Source organism: Lottia gigantea, assembly GCF_000327385.1.
Source record: "Lottia gigantea unplaced genomic scaffold LOTGIsca_9, whole genome shotgun sequence".
NCBI classification, from domain to species: domain Eukaryota; kingdom Metazoa; phylum Mollusca; class Gastropoda; family Lottiidae; genus Lottia; species Lottia gigantea.
The window spans coordinates 472,104-481,715 of NW_008710950.1; positions in this window are offsets into that span (position 1 = coordinate 472,104).

Sequence of the window (9,612 nt, forward strand, 5' to 3'; positions counted from 1 at the left end):
TATCTATATGTTCTATTACTACTAATATTGTCACCTGGGTTAAGTTCTTTCAAATAAAAAAAAACAGACAATTTAAAGGATAGATCATTTTCATTCATTCAAGTAATCCACCAGGTCCAAAAGCATCATCATTATCAGTTTCAATTCTCATAATTAATCCCATTTGTACAGCTAAAGTTCGACTTAATTGGATATTGAATATTCCCTTGTTGAACACATGTCTAGGTTTATTTGATATTGACTGTGAACCTTGGCTCCATGGGTTACTTGCCTTATATGGTCTTCTACTGTCACGCTTTATTGCATCTATGGCCTGATCTTCAATATCTTCTGTATTTATTGGTGATTTATTCTGCGTTTTCACAAATTCAGTGTTTCTAACAATTTCTATGGCTCTAACTAATGTTAAATCATTTGGTTCCATTTGTAATTTAAGTGACACTGATTTATCTTTCAATACGACTACAAGTCTATCTAAAATTCTTCTATCAATAGAATCTTCAAAATCACAATGTTCACTAGCCTCATATAATGTCCTGATATACGATTCCACTGTTTCATCTTCATTTTGATTCATAGTATTCCCCTTTCAAATATAATGTTTCTACTTGGAATGAAATAATTAACATGTTTTCCAATTACAGTATCATAATTATCTTTATCTTCTTTGGCATCAAATGTCCACCTATACAAAATATTAGAGCGCTTACTTGAATATCTCCATCTTCTTTATGTAATTTACTTCCGATTCTAAATCGACTAAAAGTTTGTTTCCATACTGGCCATTCACCAGGTTTATCAAAATGGAATTTCTCCGGTTGCTTCAGCTTTGCCATCCTTTATATTTCATAAGCACTATGAACCAATCGAATGTTCTATCCACAATATAAAATCCTTTTTGAACTAATTTAAGGTTCCAACAATGATGATATGACCCAATCTAATAATGGTCAACTTCTAGCTCCAGCTTCTTCTCCTTTCTTTTATAAAATTAGAAAGTTCACTTCTTACACCATGTCGAATCACCACAGGCCGACTGTCATTCGCTCATCAGGATGGAATGAAAACAGCTATTGCATTAATAAGATTTATATATGACATGAAGCACATGCCCATAATTAATTCATAAATAGCTAAATTAGAAGAGAATTACCAGCAGAATTCCAATAAGTGACCGATCAAAAAAGGTCTAAAAGTCTTTTTTTGTTTATCCAGACTTTACATACATGGACATTTATGATTGGTTAAAACTTGAATTATATGCAATATAAAAATATAATGATACGATAAAGAATACATGAATTCATTAGAAACACCAATTAATCAAATAGTTTGCTTAATTTGACACTAAAAAATAAGGAAACCCATCTTAAGTGAATGTAGAAGGGGACATTTCCTTAAGTGAAAGATTTGTGTTGGCGAAACCCAAAACTCGTTGCGTTCTCGTTTAAGCGTCGTCACTTTGACAATTAACCAATCGCAAATCATTTCAATTCAACCATTCCATTGATTTTGCTCTGAGAAAAAGGCTTCTGTATCTGTACAAAGATCGAACCGAAAACCAAATGATTGCAAAAGTAGAGTGGCTGGAGAGTACCTATCGTTCTAAATATTCAGCATGACAATCAAATTATATTTTTCGTTGCCACCTACAATTCTACAGCAAAATTTTAGTAATGTAAGTGGTAGATTAGATCCCCTTTCGTCAAGTCCTTGAAGCAATCGCTTGGCATTTTTGAATTATTTGTTTATCTTGTAAATCTCTCCGAAGCAAGTAATTTCTTATCAAATTAATGTATTCCGTTGTTTCTACTTGTTTTTCTGTAGGAGAGTATCTCTTTTTACACCTTACACCAGTTATCTGAGAAATCCGTGTTATTAGTTCACACTATATACAAAATTTAATGTAGCAAAAGTGAAATTTGTTCCAAACACTGTTTGTTGCACAAGAGCATGTCACTTCTATGTAAAGTCAATTTAGGCCTACTAAAAGAATTTCTTTATTTTAATCTTCTTCTTTAAATATAGTCTCTATTGTGTTCACGGACAAATTTTGATGCGTTTTACCTATCATCGCAGATGTTTTTGTCAAACAGTTCAAACTTCATGCTTTTACACACGAGACGTTGTCATCACAATAATATGTCGACTAATATGTATTCTACGGAGACTTTAGGTGCAATTTTCAGTTAAATTGAAATAATTATTTCGTTCATTATTTGTCTAAATGAATTAGTCACTTAGCGTAATTTCGTGCGAAACTAATTTCGCGTATCTCCGGAAATGATAAATATTTCGCATGACCTCCGTCTTTGTTTGTTTTGGTAATCTCCACAACGTCAACCTGCAGAATTTTTCTTATCGTGTCTAAGCAATGTCAAATTTATTATTTATTTCTAACATATACAAAATGTCGGATTTCAGTTATTACCTAAAATCACAATTTGTTAATAGGCCAAATTTCCTTATAATTCCCAGCTGTACTTGGAATTCCAAGTGTCGTCTTGTAAAATATATTCCAGTGAACAAAGTCACGTGACAAACTAGCGGATTCCATGTCAGCAGAAAAATTCCACTGAACACAATGTGGACCATATTCTTATGTTGTTTCAATGAATTTTAACAATAAATTAGGCCACTCGTACGTTTTACTTATCTAATTTTGTCACTCAATATATATTGAAGGATTGTAATTAGTTGTAATGAATTTGAAATACCAAATACTGAGAGATGATAATTATACCACTGGGTATCCATACAACATGTTTTTCTGGACTTATTTATAGTTCAAACATTTTACAGCCATTGTCGAGTTGGTTACTCATGAAATATGGGTCAAAGTGGGGGATTAATAAACAAAATCGAAACAAACCAATTTTAATTATTTTATAGAATATCTGAAGAAACATCTAAGACATTATAAAAGTAATTTCCTTTTTTCAATTTTGACGAAATTCGGTGTTGAATCCCTATATGCACGAATATAGGTTACACCACTGTATTATTGTAGCCGTTCCCTGGGTGCAACGGGTTCTCCCCTTCAACCAAAAATAAGGCTTGGGTTCTCGTTCCAAATTTATTAATTTATTATATAACTAAAAAACCCTGTAAAACAGTACAAACAATTAATATACAATCATAAAAGAATATACACAATATAAACAATAAAATACTCTATTCCTTATAATACATGCTAATTGATTATCTTATTTAATATTACTATATTAAATGTACTTATAATAAACTGTTGAATAACTTACCCGAAGTGGGGTTAAATGTATGAATGTAGGTAATTAGATCACAGGTAAATCGGTCACCGGAAATTTGGTCACAGTAAAAAGGTCACACGGTAATTTGGTCACAGTAATAAGGTCACACGGTAATTTGGTCACCGTAAAAAGGTCACACGGTAATTTGGTCACAGTAATACGGTCACATAGTAATTTGGTCACAGTAATAAGGTCACACGGTAATTCGGTAACAGTAAAAGGGTCACACGGTAATTTTGTCACAGTAAAAAGGTCACATGGTATTTTGGTCACAGTAAAAAGATCACATGGTAATTCGGTCACAGTAATAAGGTCACACGGTAATTTGGTCACAGTAATACTGTCACATAGTAATTTGGTCACAGTAAAATTACCCATTTTCAGTGGTGTTGGTCATCTTATTCATATCAACCGCTTGTAGTTGATAACTAGATTCAATAAATGGTGGAGGACGGGCAATGTCACAACTTAAGTAGGTTCGTGACTTTGCCCCCGACTTAGCACAAAATTTCTTGAAATTGACTTTTAATTCAAATTCTTTTTTCTGATTCGATTGAAACCTAGTTTACCTGTGTATATTGGCTGCATGGAAGTAGTGATGCTATTTAAAAGGCGAAAGCCGCGATGAGATTTGCTGCTGGTGGGCGTATAGCCTTGTGGGCGTCCGCTCGTATATATTAGCACTGTTGCTCGTAAATTTCCACGCCTGTCCCAATGACCTGAGCGTTTTTAAATTTTCGGGTAGGGTGAGATGGGCGCCCTTCAGATACGTGAGATACGTGCGAAGCATCTCACCCTACCCCCACCCGAAAATCGAAAAGAATCTGCTTTGAAACGCTCACGTTATTGGTACAGGCACGGAAATTTATGAGTAGTGGAGATTATATATAAAATACATATTAAATCAACTTCATTGCTGAAGTCAATACTGGACGATTTCACAGGCTGCATTCAGTGAGTGAGAATTCTGTAATTTGGAATGGCGAGAGTCGGCAAAAGTTAAACGGTGGTATGGCTTGCAAGCTTAAAAGGCAGACCGGTGGCGGGTTGTATCAGCAATAACTATATAGCTGCAGATTGACAGGTATACCAAATACGTTTCGACCGTTCAGGGCCCCACAAGGTCCACCCATCTCTGGCAGAGGGCAAGCAGAACACTATATTATGTATTATGAAATAAATATTACTACACCAGTTACCAGTAATTTTATTTTACTAGTTTTGCCTTGACCAGATCACTGTGTGACCATATTACTGTGACCAAATTACCGTGTGACCTTATTACTGTGACCAAATTACCGTGTGACCGTATTACTGTGACCAATTACCATGTGACTGTGACCAAATTACCGTGTGACCGTATTACTGTGATCAAATTACCATGTGACCCTTTAACTGTGACCAAATTACCGTGTGACCTTATTACTATGACCAATTACCATGTGACTGTGACCAAATTACCGTGTGATCGTATTACTGTGACCAAATTACCATGTGACCCTTTTACTGTGACCTAATTACCGCGCCCCAAATGTATATCTGTAAACTATATCTTATAAACGACGTGACGTAACATATCTTTTATACAGGCTGAAAAGTGCATTATATGTATATAATACACATCCCTATAAAAACAGGATAGTTATTACTATATTAACTTATATAAGAGAATAAATCACCAAGTTCCAAGTTTAAATATTGCATTGCTGAAATATATTTAAAATAAACCATTTACACCCATTCTTACTAAAATTTGTAAAACCCTTGACAATAACCCATAAAGAAGAGAAACACACATATATACCTTTCACTGAATAATGTAGAATTAAACAGATAGCTGACTGAATGACTAGATTTGGTGAAGGAATGAAATCTAGTCTCCACTCTACAAAGTTAATGATGAAAGTGTGGTATCTAATACACACAGTAGCTAGGGTGAGGGAGAAAACAGCTCACCCCAGAAGACAGACAGAAAGGTGAATCCCAAGATATAAATAGAACAAAACAAAGGGGTATTTACAGGTGATTGGCTGGTGCAGTGAAGTATGAAAAACAACTGTTTAAAGGGACAGTCAAATAAACCACACTGTCACATTATTTAGTTTAAATTTCATTATTTGGTTTATATGAATAAAAAATATGAATAGACTTGTATATACCATAAAATTATTAAATTTACACCGCTCTCAAATCTTAACTTTTATGATATTGTATATGTCAGGGTATACCTCAAAAATTGTTTATAAAATTATAAGCATCAAATTCAGACATGACCAGAGGTCTCAACAACATACATGTTTAACAAGATCGTTTTATTGTTGCCTTCATTATATTTGAAAACAAATTTGAAGCATTTTTACAAGCAATAACTAAAAACGAAATAATTAAAAGAATGATTTGATTTAGTCCGTTTAAACGAAATAAGTATTTCGTTAAAACAAAATCTTTTATAAGTATAGCCTAAATAAATAAATAATAATAAGTATTGAAAATTGCTCCGTATGAATCTATAATTTTACACAAGTTTTTGTTTTACCTCCCTATTTTATGTGTACTGAGCAGTATTCAGCAATGGCGGGAGTCATTCGAGGCAGGGTATGATTTCTCTTTGATCACTTGATGCTTCCTTATGGATGTGGGTGTTTTTAATCCTCCGACAGCCTCCAACAGCCTGACAGCTTATTTTGATCTTTGATATTCGCGAATTGAAAAATATCTGTTCATGACGCTGGCTGAAATAAAAAGTTGGAATCTTCTTATCAGAAACGAAACAATAAATAAATCTGGTCATTTTTCAACATGAAATTTTGTGATATTTATCGTAAGATTTTGATAGCAAATGTTTAGCCACGTTAAGCCGTGAATTCTGTCTGAGGATTAAAGACACCGATGTGTTAGCAACATATTTTCTTATCATAATATAACATTTTGTGATCTACCTTGAACTATTAAATTCTATTAAATATGATTTCATGATTTACGTCCCTAATTAATCAATCAAGTCACTGTTTTTAGTTTTTACCTTCCTATTTGGAAGTATATGACGGATGTGGCAGGTTATGTTTACTCTTCTGGACATGTGATGATTATGGTTGATATACTTCCTCCTGTGAAAAGTTCATTATCATTATCCTCTTATAGCTATTTGGACAGATATCTGGCTCTACTCCAGCTGAAACCTGTCAAAATAAACATGTTTCGGAATATGCCATTAGATGCTACTAATGTTTCGTCACATGTTTTCGTATTTCGGTTCGTTTTGCGGTTCGGGTCATTAAACAACTAAAAAATCGTTCATCGATAAACGTCAATTTCGAATTTGTTCATGATCTCATCAAAATAAATGATCAAATCAAATCTAATCAGAGCCAGTCTATTATTTTCACGAGAAATGTTGACATACGGACCGACGGACGGACGGACGGACGGACGGATGGACAGAGGTGACGGCAATATGTCCACATTTCCACGTGGGCGTAACCGAAATCTCAAATCTCAACAACATGCACATTCATAAGAAGATCGTATAAAAAGTAACGCTTATCATGTAGCCTACAAGTCAAAGTTAATGCGGTATTATTAAGTCGAAGGAAATAACTCAAAAACAGTTCCTCCAATTTACAGACCTCATTATTTGTCACTAATAAAAAATTTTCAATATGAGAAAATTCGTACTAAAGTTACTAAAGACTGTTTTATCATTTCTGACCCAGTAGGCGCATGTTACCTTGCCTTGCAAGCTATCTTTCTGATAAAAAACAATCACACCAAATTTCATCAAAATCCGTCAAGATTTGCACCTTCTAGCGTATTTACAAGCATTTCAAGAAGAAAGGCAATAATTTATACTAAATATTTTTCTGGTTATCACTAGGCTTGTTTACAAACAATCAGACGAAGTTTTGTCAAAATCAGTCAAGAATTGTGCCTTCTAGAGTGTTTACGAAAAATTGTGGACAAGCGGACGGACCGACATGGGGCATTTCATGTTGGCGTATAAAAATGATAATCTTTGGGATCTTCATAAACTCAAGCTTGGTGACCTATCGTCTCTGATTGATCTATTTTGCCATATCATAAAATCTCAGATGCATAAATTTTAAGATTCTATAATAGAAAACAATAATGGAATAAATAACAGATGTTGCCTAGACAACAAGACCGACTTAAAATAAGCTTGTGAAGTAGATTCTTCAGAAATTAGTTTATTGTTATCTGAAGACAAGTACAGTCGTCCACATTGATTTTCTCATTAATTTTTCCAACCATTAAAATTTTGCAGTTGTCTTTTTTCATTTCAACATATTCAACAATAAGTTATATACAAAAAAGATAAGAGTATACACGATTTTTTGTAACAACGATGTCTGTTGATATTTCTAAGTTTCCTGTCGAGAATTAATATTTATACTCTGGTTACTGTATCTTTTATCATTTCAGATAACCTCAACAGTTCTATTTTGTTAGCACAGTTACTTCAGTAATATCAACTACGAATTAATCTGAATTTAAGCTTGTCTGGATAATTGCGAGTATATGCGACCAAAATGAATTTGCTGTAACAAGAGCGAATTCCGAAAATCTTCATATTTAAAGCTATTATGCTTTAATTGCCCTAAAATTAATTTTAAAAAAAAAAGCCTGCTTTTCTGCCCTTAGTCCGCCATATTTAATACTAAACACTAGCAGTCGTCATACTTGTTGAAGAAATATGGCCGTAATCCACCCAATATAAAAGCCAGATCTGTTATTAGAACTTCCCTCTTTAGCAGCATGATAAATGATCTTGCCTGGGACTATGTCGAGCATAGTTTTCGGTGAGCATGGCTCTATATACTGATGCTAGTTCCATATGGAAGATAGTTAGATTTCAGGGAATACTTATTTCAGGATTGGTACCATGGCTATATACAGTATATTATATAACATGCAGTGTATGTTTGTGTGTGTCTTTTCAACTAAAATCATACTAATGACTAACTAATTTTCACATAATTAATAGACTTATCTATTATTGCTCTGTGACCTAGGCCAGTGCTTTCGTTGAGTCTCGTCTCAATACACCCTAACACCGACCTTCTGAAGAAAATGGCAGCCGTATTGGTAAAAGAATCCCCCACACTGTTCAGTGCTCCTTCTTGACACAAGGGACGCAGTAGCATGGCTATCCGCCAATCACACAGAGCATGCCACAATCTATTCCTCTCATCTCTTCTAATTGCTCGTCAGAAGCTATCGCTGAAATACAAAAAACTACCAAATCAACAACAACCACCAAATCGGACTAGTATGGATCCCATCCCATGTTTCATCCATGGAAATGATCAATGTGTTCCCAATTTAGAATTTTCGCCATAATAAGGTCTGCAAATTGCACAATATTGCATAAATATCACTAGTTATTTTGATAAATTGAACTCTTTGTAGTTTTCTAGTGGAAAATTTGAATTGATTTATACTCATTCCTACAGTGAAATGTATCCAGTGTTTGAAATATTCTTATGATGTATATGAAATTGGGTTATATTTTTCATGGTTTATGCGGAAAGCCAGATTTAATATTTTTTCAATAATTAATTTAAGATATGGATTCAAACTAATAATAGTATGTACCATTAGTGAACCAATAGCCAAATTGTAGCATTCCCAAAAGGCAAAGGTTCGGGACTATATTTAGGTCACAATATGGACTCACTCCACTAATTCATTTGCCATCTCTTCCCATGTTAAAACACGAAATTCAACCTTCTATTACTTTTTCCAGAAATCTCTTTGAAACTTTTCCAATATGTCGAATGAAAGCCTGACCAATTCTTAATGTCTCCTAAAAAATTCATTATATGATGACCATCAAAATTTTGAGCTACTAAAATTGAAAGTAGACTACTACCGGTTATACTCATCCGCTAGAGTTTGGCACTTCACAAAACGACTATTTTTAGATTTCGGGGAAGGGAGGGTTTCATTCTCCCAAATGTACAGGCCTAGGGTGGAGCAGACACTTTATTTAGAAATTAGGATTAAGGGTCTTGATATTGGGTTTTCTTCTGTTCTTATTCTGATCTGAAATTAGAAAAAATAACTCGCCCGATGGGCGAGAAGTATAGTATCTGTTATGTACTGATTGTTTTTAGTTTACTATGAACAATATTATCATTTAAGTTCTTATTTTTTGAATATGCAACTATCATTTTCTGCTTATAGACATGGGGGAATTTCTCTTGAAGGCTCTTATAGTGGGCATGAACTATCTTGCTTGCTCGATTGCTGGTTGTATTAAACGGGCACAACAAAGGGTGCTATGCCTACATTATGATGAATATTTAGTCCTATAGGTCTTGCG